The following is a 20458-nucleotide window of genomic DNA, read 5'->3' as shown; positions in this document are numbered from 1 at the left end:
AATTCCTACGATGTGATTTTCTGGCAAAAAAAATTCACATTTTGTCTGTCATAGTTGGTGTACCTATGATGAAAATTACAGGCCTCTCTCATTTTTTTAAGTGGGAGAACTTGCACAATTGGTGGCTGACTAAATATTTTTTTTTCCCCCACTCTTTGGCATTTTGTAATCAAGGGGTATATTGTGCTTGTTTTGGCCCGCAGAGGGAGCCGCTCGCCCTAGTAGTTGTTTGACACTAGCGAGAGAGCCAACTAAAAACTGAAGAGAGAAGCACCAGATAAACAAATTATTTTAAACCTTAGCTTCACGGTGAGCGAGTTATGAAGCATAGGATATTAAACAAAGTTAAGCGGAGTGTAATGATATTATTGTTGTTATTTGTTGATGACATTTTGATAGTTTAATTATTTTATTAATGTCTGTTAGCATAGAAGCTAACTTCGGCTAACATGAGTTCCAGTCAAGCTAGCCTGTTGTAGTCATGGCGACAGAGGACTCCAACCAATGTTCAGAAAGAGTGTAAACAAAGTGAAACATTGTAACTTGCTGTTATTACGGATATGTTGAGAATGACATGATGAAAATGTATTTATGAGATAAGATGATAATTAATACCTGTTTACAAATAGTTTTTTAGTATGTTGGCTATTTAGAAATGTATAAGAGTAGCCTAGTCAGTTGAATGAGAGAGAGCCAACTGAAAACTGTATTGAAGGGAGAAGCACAAGATAAACAAATTATTTTAAATCTTATCTTCAAGGTGTTAGACTCCCTTCATTATTCTCACTATACTCTATCCAGGTCCCAAGGTTTAAGAGGGTACACTACACTGCTAGACCATGTGTGTTTTGTTTTTTCACTATTTTTTATTTATTTTATTTCACCTTTATTTAACCAGGTAAGCCAGTTGAGAACAAGTTCTCATTTACTGTCACGCCCTGACGTATGGAACTTTTGTTTGTGTAGTCAGGGTGTGTGAATCTATGTGATGTTTTCTATGTTTAGGATCCAGAGTTGTGTTTCTATGTTTGGCCGTGTGTGATTCCCAATCAGAGACAGCTGTCGCTCGTTGTCTCTGATTGGGGATCATACTTAGGTAGCCCAGTTGCCTACTGTGGGATCTTGTTCCGTGTATAGGCTTGTATTGTGTATAGCCTTGGACTTCACGTTGCGTTGGTTTGTTGTTTTGTGTTTAGTATTAAATAAACATGTTCGCATACCACGCTGCACCTTGGTATGACCCGTCTCTCAATGATCGTGACAGAAGATCCCACCAAGAACGGACCAAGCAGCGTGCCCAGGAGCAGCAGACACCCTGGACACAGGTGGGGAAGAGTTTTTGGACATGGGAGGAGATTTTGGCAGGGAAAGGACCCTGGGCGAAGGAGGAGGCCCAGGCAGGAGAGGAACACAGAAGGCGTCGGCCGAGGTGGAAGCCCGCGAGACAGCCCCAAGATAATTTTTTGTGGGGGCTAAAAGGGTGTTCGGAGATCGATACAGAAGAGCCCCGACCACTGCACTCGTGGGGGCTCAAGGAGGAGTCCTCACCGGAGGAGGACTGGGCTGCGGAGAGTAAAGGACTGGTACAGTCGTAGACCTCCAGCGCCGGTTCCCAGTCCGGTACGCCTCGTGCCTGCTCCTCGCACCAAGCCAGTGGTGCGTGTTCCCAGTCCGGCACGGCCCGTGCTCGTTCCACCGGAGCCAGAGCAGTCCGCGCTACCGGGGTCCAGTCCAGCTCCGGTCAGCGGTTCCACTCCGGAGCCAGAGCAGTCCGCGCTACCGGGGTCCAGTTCAGCTCCGGTCAGCGGCTCCAGTCCAGACCCAGACGTCAGCCCCTCTCCAGGTTCGGGGTCTCCCACACCAGGGTCCAGACAGGGCTTGGTGCATCGCGGGAGGATTGCCGATCCAGACCCAGACGTCAGCCCCTCTCCAGGTTCGGGGTCTCCCACATTTCTTTTTTTTACTGCAGTAATTTTGCAGTGTAACTGCAGTTAGAGTGCAGTATAACTGCACTCTAAATTGTTCTACAATTACTGTGTCCAAAATACCACAGTGGACTGCATTTACTGCACTTTTACTTCAGTTTCAAAATTGCAATATTGTTTGTAAGAGTAGACCTTCAGCAAGAAGTCAATGTTTTGACTCCTGAGTGGCACAGTGGTCTAAGGCACTGCATCGCAGTGCTAGCTGTGCCACTAGAGATCCTGGTTTGAATCCAGGCTCTGTCGTAGCCGGCCGCAAAAGGGAGACCCTTGGGGTGGCACACAATTGGCCCAGCGTCGTCCAGGGTAGGGGAGGGAATGGCCGTCAGTTGGTAGAACATGGCATTTACAACACCAGGGTTGTGGGTTCGATTCACACGGGGGGGGGGGCAGTATGAAAAAAAATAAAAAATAAAAATAATGTATGCACTCACTAACTGTAAGTCGCTCTGGATAAGAGTGTCTGCTAAATGACTGTAAATGTAAAAATTTTGTATTACGCACACTCATTAGACTATATATACTGTATAAACACCATTTCACACACACTACATTGACACTCCCACGCAAAATCCACACACATTCACATACACTACATATGCACACTCACACATAGCCCGTAAGCAAGCATTTCATGGTAAAGTCTACCCCAGTTGTATTCGGTGCATGTGACAAATACAATTTGATTTGTTTCACTACATGCTGCTAGTACAAACCATGGTATTTTTTTCATTGTACTACCATGGTGTATTTATGTACCATGGTAGTACAATGAAATATACACTCACTGGTTTATTAGGTAAACCCATCTAGTACCAGGTCAGACCTCGCTTTGCCTCCAAAACAGCCTGAATTCTTCGGGGCATGGAAATGTTCCACAGGGATGTTGATCCATGCTGACACGATGGCATCACGCAGTTGCTGCAGATTGGACGGCGGTACACTACCGCCACCAGCCTGTACCGTTGACACCAGGCAGGATGGGTCCATGGACTCTGCCATCAGCATGACACAACAGGAACAGGATTTGTCGGACCAGGCATTGTTTTTCCACTCCTCAATTGTCCATTGTTGGTGATCGTGTGCCCACTGGAGCCACTTCTTCTAGTTTTTAGCTGATAGCAGTAGAACCCGGTGTGGTCGTCTGCTGCAATAGCCCATCCGTGACAAGGAGCGATGAGTTGTGCATTCTGAGATGCCGTTCTACACACCACTGTTGTACTGCACCATTATTTGTCTGTTTGTGGCCTGCCTGTTAGGGTCCACGATTCTTGCCATTCTCCTTCGACCACTCTCATCAACGAGCTGTTTTCGCCAACAGGACAGCAGCTGACTGGATGTTTTTTGTTTGTTGCACCATTCTCGTTAAACCCTAGACACTGTGATACTGGATCCGGCGTGCCTGGCACCGACGATCATACCATGCTCAAAGTTGCTTAGGTCACCCGTTTTACCCATTCTAACGTTCAATCAAACAGTAACTGAATGCCTCGATGCCTGTCTGCCTGCTTTATATAGCAAGCCTCGGACACTTGACTCACTGTCTGAAGGAGCGATCAATTTTCGTGAACTGGGTGGTGTACCTAATAAACTGCCTGGTGAGTGTATATCATGTTTTTTTGGTCCCTACCATGGCAGGAAAATACCATAGCACTGGTACAAATATGATGGTATTTTCCTGCCATGGTATTACAAAGAAAGAAATACATGGTACTATCATGTTTTTTTGGTCACTGCCGTTGCATGAAAATACCATGGTATTTGCACCAGTACCATGGCATTTTCCTACAAAAAAACATGATAGTAACATGGTATTATTTTTCATTGTACTGCCATGGTACATGTTTGTATACTTTTGATACTCCCATGTGTTTTTTTTTTTTCTCCACTCTCTTTTCAATTATATCACTCTTTTCCCCATTTACCACTTTTCATCCAAACATTCAAAGTGGGATGTGTGCTACAAGTCAATTCCAACAAGAAAGACATTGTCCTCAATGTTTGATAATCCCCTCAAAAGTGGGTCTAGCGTTTCATTTAATATGTTCTGTTGACATTGAATTACGGCTTTATATTTTATGGGATTAAACTATGGCATTTTCTCCAAAGGCGCTAGTTCATCATAGAGAACAGAAATAGGTATTATTTTGATATAACTTGTCTTATGCACCAATTTGTAAGTCACTCTGGATAAGAGTGTCTGCAAATTACATAAATGTAAATGTAAATGTCTTATGCCATATGGTTTTCATGAATATGAAGACAGATTTAACATTTACTTAAGAGGTGACATTACAATCAGAGAGGAGAGGACAATTGGAATAAAAGTCAAGGACAATAGTTTTGATTTACAACAAATAAAGCACTTTGTGTGGGCGACTAAGCAAAGTGAGATGCAAAATGTATCTTTGCCTAGAATCAAGCAATGTACTTAGTGTTTAAATACAGTAGGCATTTATTAACTTTTTTATTTTCATTTAACCTTCATTGAGATGAAATAATTTTTTCAAGCGATACCTGGTCTTATTCTACTGTATTATGATATTATAGTTATAGGTACTTTTAACAAACCATGACACAACATTCTAAGAATTCATTGGGAGTCCTTGTCATCTCAAAATTACTTAGGTGATTGCTACAAAGAGATGAGTACTGTGCTAAAACAATCATATTTGGACTCTTTTTGTGAAAACTAATCATTTTAAGTGTGTACTCCACCTCTCTGTCTAAGCTGTTATTACTGAAAGAGTGGATGAGAGTCAGATAGGTAAACCTCTTAAAATGGCCAATTTGAAGGGGTCACGGTGGGCAAAGCTATAGTAGGTGGCTTTGAAAGACACACACACACAAAAGAATAACCAAAACAGGGGAGGTGATGGAAGGGCAGGACAAAAAGAGGTTGAGACTAGATGAGCCCGCTTTTTGTTTTTTTAATGTATTATTTCTTATGTTATTAGCCCAGAAAATTGTTTGTGTTATTACATACAGCCGGGAAGAACTATTGGATAACAGAGCAGCAGTAACTCACCAGAACTACCAGCATTATGACCAGGAATACGACTTTCCCAAAGCAGATCCTTTGTTCACGCCCCCCAGGGCAATTTAACTGATTCCAGAGGCCAAACCAAAACAACGCTGGAGGAGAGGTACTCGGAGCAGCCTTCTAGTCCAACTTAGGAGGTGCCCACCGCTTCCGAGTATATTACTCGCTAATGTTCAGTCTCTGGATAATAAAGTTGACGAGCTCAGGGTGAGGGTTTCTTTCCAGAGAGACATCAGGGATTGTAACTCTGTTTCACGGAAACTTGGCTCTCTCGGGATATACTGTCCGAGTTGGTCCAGCCAGTTGGGTTCTCAGTTCATCGCGCAGACAGGAATAAATATCTCTCCGGGAAGCAGAAGGGTGGAGGTATATGTTTTATGATTAACAACTCATGGTGTAATTGTGATTATATACAGGAACCCACGTCCTTTTGTTGCCCGACCTAGAATACCTCACAATAAAATGCCGACCGTATTATCTCCCAAGAGAATTTTCTTTGGTTATAGTCACGGCCAAGTATATCCCCCCCTCAAGCCGATACCATGACGGCCCTCAAAGAACTTCACTGGACTCTATGCAAACTGGAAACCACATATCCTGAGGCTGCATTTATTGTAGCTGGGGATTTTAACAAAGCAAATTTTAGGAAAAGGTTGTCGAAGTTCTATCAACACATTGACTGTAGTACTCGCACTGCTAAAACACTCGACCACTGCTACTCCAACTTCCGGAATGCATACAAGGCCCTCCCCAGCCCTCCTTTCGGCAAATCTGACCACGACTCCATTTTGCTCCTCCCTTCCTATAGGCAGAAACTCAAACAGGAAGTACCCGTGCTAAGGACTATTCAATTCTGGTCTGACCAATCAAAATCCATGCTTCAAGATTGTTTTGATCACGTGGACTGGGATATGTTCCGGGTAGCTTCAGAGAATAATATTGACGTATATACTGATATGGTGACTGAATTTATCAGGGAGTATATAGGAGATGTTGTACCCACTGTGACTATTAAAACCTACCCTAACCAGAAACCGTGGATAGATAGCAGCATTCGCGTAAAACTGAAAGTGTGAACCACTGCACTTAACCATGGCAAGGTGACTGGGAACATGGCAGAATACAAACAGTGTAGTTTTTCCCTCCGCAAGGCAATCAAACAGGAAAAATGTCAGTATAAGGACAAAGTGGAGTCGCAATTCAACGGCTCAGACACGAGACGTATGTGTCAGGGTCTACAGACAATCATGGACGTGAGTAAGAAATTTAAGCATGTTAATCCTCACAAGGCTGCCGTTCGTCGTCATCGGCCTTCTAGCCACTGCCTCTCCAAATCTCATCATTCCATTTGTTTTGTCTTGTTTTTACACACACCTGGTTCATATCCCCTCATCAATCCCTGTATAAGTATTCCCTTTGCCCCCCATGTCTTTGTGTGTGATTGTTTCCATGAGGAGGTGTCGCTAGCTAGGTTGAGCATTCATGTTACTTGTGTCGCTGGGATATTCACCCGTGTCTTTTGTTTCCCCAGTGTGCATTGAAGACGCACTGTATTTGGTTTTTGCATTGCTGTGAATTGCTTTATTGGACGAATAAACCATATTCTGTGACTCACACACCCAACAGCATGGAGTCAGCAGGAGCGGGGAAAATGCCTGGAGTCGTTGAGCGGGTCCGGGAGCATTCCAACATGTTAGCCAGCTTGGGTGAAGTGATGGATCGTTCTCCAGGTCATCCAGCGCCTGGAGAGGAGTGGACCCGACCCTGCGGAACCAGCTGAGCGACCGGATACAGCCACCCACACCCCAGCACCCAGAGGTATTCACCTGTCTCAACTGAGGGAATAAGACGGGACAGCGGCCCGCTGCCAGGTTTTTCTCCTGCAGCTGGACCTCTATTTCATCACCATCAGCCCTGCTCCATCGGATCGGGAGAAGGTGTCCGCCCTCATCTCCTGCCTCTCGGGGAAAGCCCAGGAGTAGGCCAACACGGTCTGGAGTGAAGGAGGAGACGCGTTGGACAACTACGGAGAGTTCGCTCACCTCTTCCAGGCAGTCTTCGACCATCCCCCCGAAGGAAGAGAGGCAGGCGAGCGTCTGGTCCATCTGAGGCAGGGGACGAGGACCGCGCAAGACTTTGCTCTTGGAGTTTAGAACTATAGCAGCTGGGTCCGGGTGGAACGAGCGGGCCCTCATCGACCACTTCCGATGCAGCCTGCGTGAGGACCTCCGAAGGGAGCTAGCCTGCCGGTTGGACAACCTGCTGGATTCGAGAGGACGTCCTGGAAGAGGCCTGCCCGTTTTACCCCCCTTCAACCTGGATCACATTCCGATGGAGCTGGGTGGTGCAGCGATCCGGGAGAATGGAGGACAACAGATCCAGTGTCACTCTTGTGGCAAGAGAGGACATTCTGCTGCACGATGTCGTCAGAGTTCTTCTGGTTCTGGAGGCGGCAGGCAGGGCACTCTCGCGTCACCCCAGGTAGCACTAACCCACACTCGTTCAGAGCCCTCTGCTGCACATTTCACCATCCACGTCAACTTCCCTGATTACCCGGTAGTTCCCCAGTGTAAGGGGCTGGTAGAGTCAGGCACAGCTGGGAAATTTATGGACAGGTCTTTAGCTCTTAGTCTACGTATTACATTGGTTCCCCTGTCCATTCCATTGCCCATCAAAGCACTTGACATTCGACCATTAGGGTCAGGTTTTGTTAGGGAATTTCCAACTCCAGTCACTATGATTATGCAGGAGACCCATAGGGAGAAAATCACCTTTCATATTATTGAGTCCCCTGATTTCCCTGTTGTGTTGGGCCTTCCCTGGCTAGCACTACACAACCCCACCTTTTCATGGCCGCAGAGGGTTCTCAAGGGGTGGACGCAAGAGTGTCAGGGTAGGTGGCTAGCTGTTTCCGTTGGTGTGACCACGGTGGAAAGTCCAGACACTACCTCCACTGTGTGCATTCCCTCCGAATATCTCGACTTGGCGCACATGTTTTCCAAAACGCAGGTGACCAAATTACCACCCCATCGGTCGGAGGATTGCATGATAAACCTCCAGTTAGACGCTGTGCCTCCCAGGAGTCATGTATATCCCCTGTCGCAAGGCTGAAATGGAGGCTATGGAGACATACGTCTCCGAGTCCCTGCATCAGGGATAATTTTTCGTGAAGAAGAAAGACGGGGGTCTGCGCCCTTGCATTGATTACCGTGCACTTAATCAAACTACCATTCACTACAGTTACCCTCTACCCCTCATCTCCTCTGTTATCGAATCAATGCATGGGGAGCGCTTCTTCACGAAATTAGATCTCATGAGTGCGTACAACCTGGTGCGTGTCCGGGAAGGGGACGAGTATAAGACAGCATTTACCACAACCATGGGGCATTATGAATACCTGGTGATGCCGTACGGGTTGATGAATGCTCCATCAGTCTTCCAGTCCTTTGTGAATTAGGTGTTTCGGGACATGCTTGGTCATGGTGTGGTGGTCTACATCAATGACATCCTGGTGTATTCCGCTACGCATGCCGACCATGTGTACCTGGTTCGCAGAGTGCTGGGCCGACTGTTGGATCATGACCTGTATGCCAAGGCAGAAAAGTGTCTGTTCTTCCAACAATCCGTCTCCTTCCTCGGATAGCACATCACCACCTCAGTTGTGGAGATGGAGGGAGACCACATTTCAGCCGTGCGTAATTGGCCGACTCCAACCATTGTAAAGGAGGTGCAGCGCCTCATTCGCTTTGCCAATTACTATCAGAGGTTTATCCGGGGCTTTGGCAAGATCGCAGCTCCCTTCACCTCACTGTTGAAGGGTGGGCCGTCCCGGCTCCGCTGGTCTGATGAGGCTGACAGGGCTTTCAGTAACCTGAGGGATCTGTTCACCTCAGCCCCGGTACTGGCCCATCCCGATCCATCATTGCCGTTCGTAGTGGAGGTGGATGCGTCCGAGTTAGGGGTAGGTGCTGTCCTATCCCAACGCTCTGGCACGCCACCCAAGCTCCGCTCCTGTGTGTTCTTCTCTAAGAAGCTCAGTCCGGCGGAGCAGAACTATGACGTTGGTGATCGGGAGCTGTTGGCTGTTGTCAGAGCCCTGACAGCGTGGATGCATAGGCTCGATGGGGTGAAACACCCTTTCCACGTCTGGACTGACCACCGTAACCTGGAGTACATCCGGGCAGCAAGGAGGCTGAACCCTCACCAGGCCAGGTGGGCCTTGTTCTTCACCCAGTTTGATTTCACACTGTCCTGTATACCAGGCACAAAGAATGTGAAGGCAGACACACTGTCACGGCTGTACGACACAGAGTAGAGGCCCAAAGACAACACCCCCATACTCCTGGCCTTCTGCATTGTGGCGCCGGTGGTGTGGGCTGTGTACGTGGACATAGAGCAGGCATTATGCACAGAGCCATCCCCACCTCAGTGCCCAGCTGGGCTGCGGTACGTGCCGTCTAGTGTCCGTGATTGTCTTGTCACCCAGGCATCGGCCGTACAGTGCACTGCCTGACCGGGAAGTACTGGTGGCCTACCTTGGCTAAGGACGTGAGGGTGTATGTCTCCTCCTGCTCGGTGTGTGCCCAGAGTAAGGAACCTAGGCACCTTCCAGCGGGTAAATTACATCCCTTACCAGTTCCACAACGGCCATGGTCCCACTTATCAATTGACTTTCTAACTGATCTTCCCCTCTCTCAGGGTAACACCACCATCCTGGTTGTTGTGGACCGCTTCTCTAAAGTCTGCCGCCTCATTCCTCTGCCCGGTCTCCCTACTGCCCTGCAAACTGTGGAAGCCCTGTTTACTCACGTCTTCCGGCATTACGGGGTGCCAGAGGACATAGTGTCTGACCGGGGTCCCCATCTAGGGTCAGGAAGGCATTCATGGAACGTCTGGGGATCTCGGGCAGCCTGACCTCTGGGTTTCACCCCTAATCTAATGGGCAGATGGAACGGGTGAATCAGGATGTGGGTAGGTTCCTGTGGTCCTACTGCCAGGACCGACCGGGGGAGTGGTCGGTGTTCTTGCCATGGGCCGAATATGCCCAGAACTCTCTCCGCCACTCCTCCACCAACCTATCACCATTTCAGTGTGTTTTAGGGTATCAGCCGGTCCTGGCTCCGTGGCACCAGAGCCAGACCGAAGCTCCTGCGATGGACGACTGGTTTCGGCACGCGGAGGAGACGTGGAACGCCGCCCATGTCCACCTCCAGCGCGCTGTGCGTTGCCAGAAAGCCCACGCTGACCGCCACCACAGTGTGGCCCCGGTCTTTGTACTGTGTGATCGGGTCTGACTCTCGACCCGGAACATGCGTCTCCGCCTGCCCTGCCGGAAGCTGAGCCCGCGGTTTGTGGGGCCATTCAAAGTCCTGAGGAGAGTTAACGAGGTTACGTATAGGTTGCTGCTCCTTCCTGATTACCGTATTAACCCCTCGTTTCACGTATCTCTCCTCAGGCCGGTGGTGGCTGGTCCGCTCCAGGAGTCTGAGGTGCGGGAGGTCCCTCTGCCCCCTCTGGACATCGAGGGGTCCCCGGCGTACTCCGTCCGTTCCATCCTGGATTCGAGGCGTCCGGTGGGGGGCCTTCAGTACCTCGTGGAGTGGGAGGGGTACGGTCTGGAGGAGCGGTGCTGGGTCCCAGTGAAGGATGTCCTCGATCCCTCCCTGTTGCGGGATTTCCACCATCGCCATCTAGCTCGCCCTGCTCTGCGTCCTCCTGGCCGTCCCCGAGGCCGGTGTCGGCGCGCTGCTGGAGCTGCACGTCAAGGGGTGGGTACTGTCACGACTTCCTACGAAGCTACCTCCTCTCCTTGTTCGGGCAGGCTTTGTCGTTCGTCGTCACCGGCCTTCAAGCCACTGCCACTCCTCATCTCATTATTCAATTTTTTTGGTCTTGTTTTTACACACACCTGGTTCATATCCTCATCAGTCCCTGTATAAGTATTCCCTCTGCCCCCCATGTCTTTGTGTGTGATTGTTTCCATGTGGAGGTGTCGCTAGATCGGTTGAGCATTCATGTTACTTTTGTCGACGGGATATTCACCCATGTGTTTTGTTTCCCCAGTGCGCATTGAAGTCGCACTGCATTTGGTTTTTGCATTGCTGCGAACTGCTGTATTGGATGAATAAACCATATTCTGTGATTCACACCTCCTGTGCCTGACTCCGTCCTCATCACCCGCTACAGTAAGAATGCTGTTCATTGACTATAGCTCAGCATTCAACACCATATTACCCTCCAAGCTCATCATTAAGCACGAGGCCCTGGGTCTGAACCCCGCCTTGTGCAACTGGGTCCTGGACTTCCTGACGGGCCTCCCCCAGGTGGTGAAGGTAGGAAACAACATCTCCACTTTGCTGATCCTCAACACAGGGGCCCCACAAGGGTGCGTGCTCAGCCCCCTCCTGTACTCCCTGTTGATTCATGACTGTGTGGCCAAGCACGCCTCCAACTCAATCATCAAGTTTGCAGATGACACAACAGTAATAGGTTTGATTACCAACAATGACGAGACAGCCAACAGGGAGGAGATGAGGGCTCTGGGAGTGTGGTGCCAGGACAATAACCTCTCACTCAACGTCAACAGAACAAAGGAGATGATAGTGGACTTCAGGAAACAGCACAGGGAACACCCCCTTATCCACATTGACTGGACCGCAGTGGAGAAGGTGGAAAGCTTTAAGTTCCTCTGCGTACACATCACTGACAAACTGAAATGATCCACCCACACAGACAGTGTGGTGAAGAAGGCGCAACAGCGCCTCTTCAACCTCAGGAGGCTGAATAAATTTGGCTTGGCACTTAAAACCCTCACAAACTTTTACAGATGTACAATTGAGTGCGTCCTGTCGGGCTGTATCACCGCCTGGTACAGCAACTGCACCACCCACAACCGCAGGGCTCTCCAGAGGGTGGTGCGGTCTGCCCAACGCATCACCTGGGGAAAACTACCAGCCCTCCAGGACACCTACAACACCCGATGTCACAGGAAGGCCAAAAAGATAATCACATTGTAGGATTTTTTATGAATTTATTTGCAAATTATGGTGGAAAATAAGTATTTGGTCACCTACAAACAAGCAAGATTTCTGTCTCTCACAGACATGTAACTTCTTCTTTAAGAGGCTCCTCTGTCCTCCACTCGTTATCTGTATTAATGGCACCTGTTTGAACATGTTATCAGTATAAAAGACACCTGTCCACAACCTCAAACAGTCACACTCCAATCTCCACTATGGCCAAGACCAAAGAGCTGTCAAAGGACACCAGAAACAAAATTGTAGACCTGCACCAGGCTGGGAAGACTGAATCTGCAATAGGTAAGCAGCTTGGTTTGAAGAAATCAACTGTGGGAGCAATTATTAGGAAATGGAAGACATACAAGACCACTGATAATCTCCCTCGATTTGGGGCTCCACGCAAGATCTCACCCCGTGGGGTCAAAATGATCACAAGAACGGTGAGCAAAAATCCCAGAACCACACGGGGGGACCTAGTGAATGACCTGCAGAGAGCTGGGACCAAAGTAACAAAGCCTACCATCAGTAACACACTACGCCGCCAGGGACTCAAATCCTGCAGTGCAAGACGTGTCCCCCTGCTTAAGCCAGTACATGTCCAGGCCCGTCTGAAGTTTGCTAGAGTGCATTTGGATGATCCAGAAGAGGATTGGGAGAATGTCATATGGTCAGATGAAACCAAAATATAACTTTTTGGTAAAAACTGAACTTGTCGTGTTTGGAGGACAAAGAATGCTGAGTTGCATCCAAAGAACACCATACCTACTGTGAAGCATGGGGGTGGAAAAATCATGCTTTGGGGCTGTTTTTCTGCAAAGGGACCAGGACGACTGATCCGTGTAAAGGAAAGAATGATTGGGGCCATGTATCGTGAGATTTTGAGTGAAAACCTCCTTCCATCAGCAAAGGCATTGAAGATGAAACGTGGCTGGGTCTTTCAGCATGACAATGATCCCAAACACACCGCCCGGGCAACGAAGGAGTGGCTTCGTAAGAAGCCTTTCAAGGTCCTGGAGTGGCCTAGCCAGTCTCCAGATCTCAACCCCATAGAAAATCTTTGGAGGGAGTTGAAAGTATGTGTTGCCCAGCGACAGCCCCAAAACATCACTGCTCTAGAGGAGATCTGCATGGAGGAATGGGCCAAAATACCAGCAACAGTGTGTGAAAACCTTGTGAAGACTTACAGAAAACGTTTGACCTGTGTCATTGCCAACAAAGGGTATATAACAAAGTATTGAGAAACTTTTGTTATTGACCAAATACTTATTTTCCACCATAATTTGCAAATACATTCATTAAAAATCCTACAATGTGATTTTCTGGATTTTTTTCTCATTTTGTCTGTCATAGTTGACGTGTACCTATGATGAAAATTACAGGCCTCTCTCATATTTTTAAGTGGGAGAACTTGCACAATTGGTGGCTGACTAAATACTTTTTTTCCCCCCACTGTATGTATATACTGTATTCTATAATATTCTACTGGATCTTAGTCTATGCTGCTCTGACATTGCTCGTCCATATATTTATTTATATATTCTTAATTCCATTGTTTTACTTAGATTTGTGTGTTATGGGTATAAGTTGTGAAATTGTTAGATATTACTGCACTGTCGGAGCTAGAAACACAAGCATTTCGTTACACCCGCAATAACATCTGGTAAACGTGTATGTGACCAATAACATTTTATTTTATTTTACTTTATAAATTGTCTTACATTCTGCTACTGTCTGATTCAAATACCCTGCAACGGGCCAAATTAGAATTAAAATAAGTATTATTGATCTTTCCCTGGTCCCTTTAATGCCAAGCGTCGGCTGGCAGTCCGATTGACGAATCTGGGTTTGACGGCTGCCAGGAGAACGCTACCTGCCCCAATGCATAGTGCCAATTGTAAAGTTTGGTGGAGGAGGAATAATGGTCTGGGGCTGTTTGTCATGGTTCGGTATAGGCCCCTTAGTTCCATTGAAGGTAGATCTTAATGCTCCAGCATACAATGACATTCTAGATTATTCTGTTCTTCCAACTTTGTGGCAACAGTTTGGGGAAGGCCCTTTCCTGTTTCAGCATGACAGTGCCCCCGAGCACAAAGTAAGGTCCATACAGAAAAGGTTTGTCGAGATCGGCCTAATCGCCCAACATCATTGCCCGACCTCACTAATGCTCTTCTGGCTGAATGGAAGCAAGTCCCCGCAGCAATGTTCCAACATCTAGTCGAAAGTCTTCCCAGAAGAGGGGTGGCTGTTATAGCAGCAAAGGGAGGACCAACTCCATATTAATGCCCAAGATTTTTGGAATGAGATGTTCGACGAGTAGGTGTCCACATACTTTTGGTCATTTAGTGTATATACAAGGTCAGTTCCAGTACCATGTTTACAATGTGCAGGGATAATGGAGTGATAAAGGTTGATATGTATAGGGTTAAGGTGACAAGGCATCAGGATATATGATAAACAGAGTAGCAGCAGCATATATTAAGATTGTATGTGAGTGTGTATGTAGAGCAAGTATAAATGTGTGTGCATGTTATGTCTGTGTTGGAGTGTCAGTGTGTGTGAGTGTGTAGAGTCCTGTGAATGTTTATAGAGAGTGCAAAAATAAAAATAAGTACAACGGTCAACTCAGATGGTCATTGTAGCCATTTTGTTAGCTTTTTAGAAGTCTTATCGCTTGGGGATAGAAGCTTTTCAGGAGCCTGTTGGTGTCAGACCTGATGCACCTGTACCGCTTGCTGTGTGGAAGCAGAGAACAGTCTATGGCTTGGGTGGCTGGAGTCTTTAACCATTTTCTGGACTTCCTTTCACACCGCCTGATATAGAGGTCCTGGATGACAGAGAGCTCGGCTCCAGTGATATACGCACCACCTTCTGTAGCACCATGTGATCGAGGGTGGTGCTGTTGCCAAACCAAGTAGTAATGCAGCCAATCAAGATGCTCTCAATGGTGCAGCTGTAGAACATTTTGAGGATTTGAGGGCCCATGCCAGACATGTTCAACCTCCTGAGGGGGAAGAGGCGGTGTGTGTGGACCATTTTAAGTCCTTAGTGATTTAGACCACGAGGAACTTTAATTTCTCGCTCCACTGCAGCAACATCGATGTGGATGGGGGCATGCTAGTTTATGTACAGTGAGGGAAAAAAGTATTTGATCCCCTGCTGATTTTGTACATTTGCCCACTGACAAAGAAATGATCAGTCTATCATTTTAATGGTAGGTTTATTTGAACAGTGAGAGACAGAATAACAACAAAAAATCCAGAAAAATGCATGTCAAAAATGTTATGAATTGATTTGCATTTTAATGAGGGAAATAAGTATTTGACCCCTCTCAATCAGAAAGATTTCTGGCTCTCAGGTGTCTTTTATACAGGTAACGAGCTGAGATTAGGAGCGCACTCTTAAAGGGAGTGCTCCTAATCTCAGTGTGTTACCTGTATAAAAGACACCTGTCCACAGAAGCAATCAATCAATCAGATTCCAAACTCTCCACCATGGCCAATACCAAAGAGCTATCCAAGGATGTCAGGGACAAGATTGTAGACCTACACAAGGCTGGAATGAGCTACAAGACCATCGCCAAGCAGCTTGGTGAGAAGGTGACAACAGTTGGTGCGATTATTCGCAAATGGAAGAAACACAAAATAACTGTCAATCTCCCTCGGCCTGGGGCTCCATGCAAGATCTCACCTCGTGGAGTTGCAATGATCATGAGAACGGTGAGGAATGAGCCCAGAACTACACGGGAGGATCTTGTCAATGATCTCAAGGCAGCTGGGACCATAGTCACCAAGAAAACAATTGGTAATACACTACGCCGTGAAGGACTGAAATCCTGCAGCGCCCGCAAGGTCCCCCTACTCAAGAAAGAACATATACATACCAGTCTGAAGTTTGCCAATGAACATCTGAATGATTCAGAGGAGAACTGGGTGAAAGTGTTGTGGTCAGATGAAACCAAAATGGAGCTCTTTGGCATCAACTCAACTCGCCGTGTTTGGAGGAGGAGGAATGCTGCCTATTACCGCAAGAACACCATCCCCACCGTCAAACATGGAGGTGGAAACATTATGCTTTTGGGGTGTTTTTCTGCTAAAGGGACAGGACAACTTCACCGCATCAAAGGGACGATGGACGGGGCCATGTACCGTCAAATCTTGAGTGAGAACCTCCTTCCCTCAGCCAGGGCATTGAAAACGGGTCGTGGATGTGTATTCCAGAATGACAATGACCCAAAACACACGACCAAGGCAACAAAGGAGTGGCTCAAGAAGAAGCACATTAAGGTCCTGGAGTCTAGCCAGTCTCCAGACCTTAACCCCATAGAAAATCTGTGGAGGGAGCTGAAGGTTCGAGTTGCCAAACGTCAGCCTCAAAACCTTAATGACTTGAAGAAGATCTGCATAGAGGAGTGGGACAAAATCCTTCCTGAGATGTGTGCAAACCTGGTGGCCAACTACAAGAAACGTCTGACCTCTGTGATTGCCAAGAAGGGTTTTTTCCACCAAGTACTAAGTCATGTTTTGCAGAGGGGTCAAATAATTTTTTCCCTCATTAAAATGCAAATCAATTTATAACATGTTTGACATGCGTTTTTCTGGATTTTTTTGTTGTTATTCTGTCTCTCACTGTTCAAATAAACCTACCATTAAAATTATAGACTGATCATGTCTTTGTCAGTGGGCAAACGTACAAAATCAGCAGGGGATCAAATACTTTTTTCCCTCACTGTACTTTAAAAATTACCAACCCATGCGTGACTCTCTGTTTCTTGGCGTCCGGCTTTGGTTCCTTCAATAGCCTTTGAGTAATTGGAGTGCTTTGTACATACATTATGTTGTTTTTCAATGGCGCTCGGTAACCTAATAGTGTCTGATGACCGTCTGAAGAAATATGATGATGTTCTTTTCTCCGGGGTCCATGATAATTCAGTGTAACTAAACCCAGACCAGCTATGCACGATTATCACCGTAATGTAGCAAGGCCTCACAGGTCAACCAACCAACATGCTCTTTATTTATTGACATGCTTTAATTTCCCAAAGCACCTCCATTACATTGCAATAGCACTGGTTCAGTTCTGACTCTACTGACTGCCCCATCAAGGCCCACATGGTTTCTCGTAAACCTTGTATAGGACAGTAACACACTGGTGTCAACCTTTCACTGCAGAGAGAGAAAATAGAATGACCAATAACCAGCATGTTTGATTGCATTGCACTTTTAGTGTGGTGACAAAACCCAATGTTTTGTCATGGTTTCAGTTTACTGTCAGAAATGTGACTTCAGACATGAGTGAATCTAAACTCACCATTCCAAATAAAATCAATATGCCTGCATTTCAAGGAATTAACATATATTAGAATAAAAGCTTATATCTGGTGTACAATATTTCCCTCCACTCCAAGGATAATTATCAAGTAGTCATACAGTAATCTGAAATAGATTATTTTGGATGGTCTTGGGAATTTGATTATGCAGTAAAAGAGAAAAGCAACACAATATTGAGGAACAATAAACTGAGTTGTAGCTTTGGCTTGATGAGGATCAATCTGGTTCCTATGTGAAATTCTAATTCATTTACTTACAAAATGCAGATATCATTCAGAAATGTTGCTGAATGGCTGCTGTTCCACCTCACTAATGTGTTGCTAGCTTGTTAATTCAAGTATTCAGTCCATATTCAAGCAAGTTGGCTATGTGATCCCATTGCCTCTCTGCACTTGTAGTGTCTGGCACCTACTACCATACCTTGTTCAAAGGCACTTACATATTTTGTCTTGCCCGTTCACTCTCTGAATGGCACACATACACAGTCCATGTCTCAATTGTCTCAAGGCTTGAAAATCCTTCTTTAACCTGTCTCCTCCCATTCATCTACACTGATTGAAGTGGATTTAACAAGTGACTTGTAGACATGTGCATCATTGTTGCTATACATGAAAAGGTAGTATGTTGCTGTCAAGCTGTTTCAGACTTTTCATCTTTCATGTGTGTAGGAGTGTATTGGATTTTGAGAACTGCAGCTTATTCTTCCAAAGTGAGTCGTAACCTTACCAATTCACACAACCTTGAGCATTGCCTGTATTTTGCCTCATCCTGCTGTAGCGATTTAGATTAAACTGCTCTATAACAGCGACATCTTGGTCTTACTCAACATGTTCCTGTCTTCATTTGCACATCACTGAGTTTGATAGAGATTAATGTTGTGTTTAAAAGGATTTGATGTTCATGTCTTTCTTAGATTAGGAATAATTTATTACCAACAGAATTTAAACATAACAATTTGCCCCAACAAAGCTGATTGTTCCCTTTAAAAGATAACTAACTGTTTGAGCTAAAATTGTAAATCAATTCTAAGCATGCCCTTTAAGGTGCTGTAAAGGTGGCAGTCATATTGATGAGAATAAATAACAACTCTATTTGTTCAAAGGTTACGCTGGCCATTTCAACTGCTGCTCACGCTGGAAGCTAACTATCCTCCCACTTTCTAGGAAGTAGGCTGCTATTTGATTTCTGCTTTGTGTTGGCAGAAAGACAAGGTGCCAGCACTCAAATGCAATCAATAGTGTTTTAAAAAAACAATAAGTGTTTCCAACAATAACTATATGTTTTACTGTAGCAAAGAAAAGCTACCAATTACTCTCAAGGCCTTTTGATTTACTTGTAAGTACATGCACAGTGTGTACTATGTGAGGTGAATAGATTTTGTTTTCAGTTTCTACATTATGGTGCAATCGAAGTGCAACTACTGACCCAGCTCTTTGTGTGTTTGTGTGTATGTGCAAGTTGGCTGGATGTCCTTAGGGTGGTGGACCATTCTTGATATACACGGGGACTGTTGAGTGTGAAAAACCCAGCAGCGTTGCAGTTCTTGACACACTCAAACCGGTGCGCCTGGCACCTACTACCATACCTCGTTCAAATGCACTTAAATATTTTGTGTTGCCCATTCACCCTCTGAATGTCACACACACAATCCATGTCTCAATTGTCTCAAGGCTTAAAAATACTTCTTTAACCTGTCTCCTCCCCTTCATCTACACTGATTGAAGTGGATTTAACAAGTGACATCAATAAGGGATCATACGTCATGTGTAGCTCAGTTGGTAGAGCATGGCACTTGCAACGCCAGGGTTGTGGGTTCGATTCCCATGGGGGGCCAGTATGAAAATGTATGCACTCACTAACTGTAAGTCGCTCTGGATAAGAGCGTCTGCTAAATGACTAAAATGTAAATATGTAATGGAAAGAGCAGGTGGTCCTAATGTTTCGTACACTCAGTGTTCAAACTTAACTCATATATTGTCACAGCAAAAATTATACTGCAGCAACAGGATTTTAACGTTTAGTCCATAATGTTGCTTGATCGGTGGTTAGGCTATTAGCTGGCCAAAGGTAGGCTACATGAAAAGTGCAATACTGTTAATATAACCATGTGTTAGTGTGGATTTTCAGTGAATTGTGCAGGAATATTCTAAGCAACAAAAGAGTGATCAAATTAAGATCCTACATCTGTATATGGCTTGTGTGTGTGTGTGTGTGTGTGTGTGTGTGTGTGTGTGTGTGTGTGTGTGTGTGTGTGTGTGTGTGTGTGTGCATGAATGTTTATATATGCATTTAATAAGAAATCCATATTTATTGAATAAATTCATCATGCTCCATACCCCAGTAGGACACAACCATGTCAGGTAGCTAATTCCTTAAAGGGCACAGTTTCAGTACCTTGTTGTGAAGCTCTGATTGCATACAGAGATTATGTTTAAAATTCAGATAGCCCAAAATAAAATGTTTATTTTCCTGGTATGTCAGTGAAGACCAAGTCCAGCTGTGATTGAAGTATAAATGAAGCAGCACTAATAAGATTGTGTTGTCCCAGACTAGCCCACATGGAGCCCCAGGACATATGTGTGGACCAGCGGCCTATCTTATTAAAAGTTTCCACAGACTCTGCTGCCTCTCTATCTCCCCTCCACTGTCAGCATTCAAACTGACTTCCAACAAACTCCCTAACAAAGTGTTGATTTGCAAAGCGGATAGACACCAGTATTGATGTGAGTAATGCTGCCCATCTGTCACTTGAACCGATGTGGATGTGGTGGAGGAGTCAGGCGCAGGACACAGAGGTTAAGTCCAACAGACTTTAATAGTCTAATGATTATGAGGAAAAAACCCGACCTCGAATAACACCAAGAGGCGAGGGAAAATTACGCACACGCGTAAACACTAAACACGAAACAAAACAGAGTGCAAACACGTAGCTCTGACAAAGTGGCAGCAATCACAACACACAATCAGTCTAGTGCAAAAACAAGGAACTTATAAGACACGTAATCAACACACAAATGGACACAGGTGTAACAGACAGACAAAAGCAATCAAATAACGAAACATAGAGCGGTGGCAGCTAGTACTCCG

The 20458-nt window shown here is 45.9% G+C and overlaps 1 protein-coding gene across 1 annotated transcript in view; it reads left to right on the top strand.

Moving 5' to 3' along the window:
• The window catches only part of LOC121541685 (astrotactin-2-like), a 532790-nt gene that overhangs the window by 347246 nt on the left and 165086 nt on the right, over positions 1 to 20458 (top strand). The gene's annotated exons all lie outside the window — the stretch shown is intronic.

Source organism: Coregonus clupeaformis, chromosome 27 (assembly GCF_020615455.1).
Source record: "Coregonus clupeaformis isolate EN_2021a chromosome 27, ASM2061545v1, whole genome shotgun sequence".
NCBI lineage: Eukaryota > Metazoa > Chordata > Actinopteri > Salmoniformes > Salmonidae > Coregonus > Coregonus clupeaformis.
Note: the sequence above shows the minus strand (reverse complement) of the source record. Positions and strands in the feature narration are given on the sequence as shown.